At 35.1% G+C, this 1,578-nt stretch overlaps 1 protein-coding gene across 6 annotated transcripts in view; it reads right to left on the reverse strand.

Annotated features, from left to right (window-relative positions):
• Nucleotides 1–1,578, reverse strand: part of LOC117114152 — a 36,145-nt gene that overhangs the window by 4,570 nt on the left and 29,997 nt on the right. The gene's annotated exons all lie outside the window — the stretch shown is intronic.

Genomic DNA, 1,578 nt, shown 5'->3' on the forward strand with positions numbered 1-1,578 from the left:
GAACCGCCAAAAACTAGAGAAGGTCCGCATTTAAAAACGAAAAATTGATATTCGTAGATATATTTACAATGTTTTCCAAAGTATCGGAGATCATACAAGCCAAAGGGTCCACTTTCCACTGAAACGAACCTCCCCCAAATTAAGTCACGCTACAGACCTGCTCATAGGACTGCTGCTTACGATACGTTAGAATTAATCCCTAAATGACATATACATATATTTAGGTGTCATTTTTACGGTCATTTGTACACCACTCACAATAGGGATATCCAGGTATTTCAATTTATTCCAGCTAAATTTTAAAACTGGGAATAGAAAATAAAAAAATAATGTTGGAGTCGGAAAGACAACCCCTTAATTCTTCAGACTTGTTCCTGTGGCAGGCCCGTAGCCAGGTCATTTCATGGGGGGTTCTCTGGGCGTGGGGTCCAGGGGCCTGCCTAAGGGCCACTGTGGGGTCGGGGGCGAAGCCCCTCGAAGCCAGAGCAGTTTTTGTGTTTAATGGGTCTATATAATGTTTTAAAAGCAGTTATGTTTTGAAAAAGATCTATGTATTAAAAAGGTGGTAATATAATAAAATTAGAAAATATTTTCTGAGAATTGGCATGTTTAAATAACACCGAAAGATATAAAAAATAAACCCTCATCGCATAATCAATATCAATATACTCAACACATTTATTATTATAAAACAAAAAAATAAAACAAAAAAAAACCATTCTTCTTCGTCCTCCTCTTCCTCTCCCTCTTCTACTACTTCTTAACTCTCATTTTGTACACTGAAAATAATAGTACTATTTTACTATGTGGCTAAAAAAGCACAAATATTGTCATTACTACTGACAGGGCCATCGTTAAATTAAGTCAGAGCCCAAAATATAGCATCATATTCAATACGTTATCTGACATCATGAGATGTTATATTTGTTATATACTAGGCCTAATTCGAAATTATTATTTTAAGACTTTAACATAATATGCTACATACCGAATAATAATAGCTGAGATTTGATGCACATTTTAGAATTAATAATCGTTTTTATTATATCTTCCTGAATATTTATTGTCTGCCAAATGAAATATGAATTATATGCATCTTTAGAAATAAAATTTCTACAATATTGATCTTGTTTTTATATAGATAACTGTTCGATAAATTCTATCTTTCATAAAAAAAAAAAAAACGAAATTCAGCGTGTCTATTTTCTAATCAATGGCCTTTGTAAATGTGCACTGACGTCAACGTCGAATTCCAGGACTTTCGACGGTAAAGCTGGCCTGCCTGCCCCGGTCCCAGGCCAACCAATAATAATTAACAAAATGTTTTGTTTTTTTTTAAATATAGGCATATGGCGCATTTTGTACATGCACTTCAACTTTTACAACAAAAGCCTAGGCCTAGTACCTGTAGGCCTACACTGGTTTGTTGTCGTCGGGGTATAATTCTGTCTCTAAATGAACGAGGAGCGAACCTAGCTAGTCAACATCTAGGCTAGGCTAATTGATTTTGAAATCAATAACCCACCTTGAAGGACTATCTGTCGTTTTCTTCTTTGCAACAGCGGACGAAAAAAAGTC

The sequence above is a fragment of the Anneissia japonica genome, unplaced genomic scaffold, assembly GCF_011630105.1.
Source record: "Anneissia japonica isolate Jap-2015-1 unplaced genomic scaffold, ASM1163010v1 scaffold287840_len1291095_cov163, whole genome shotgun sequence".
Lineage (NCBI taxonomy): Eukaryota > Metazoa > Echinodermata > Crinoidea > Comatulida > Comatulidae > Anneissia > Anneissia japonica.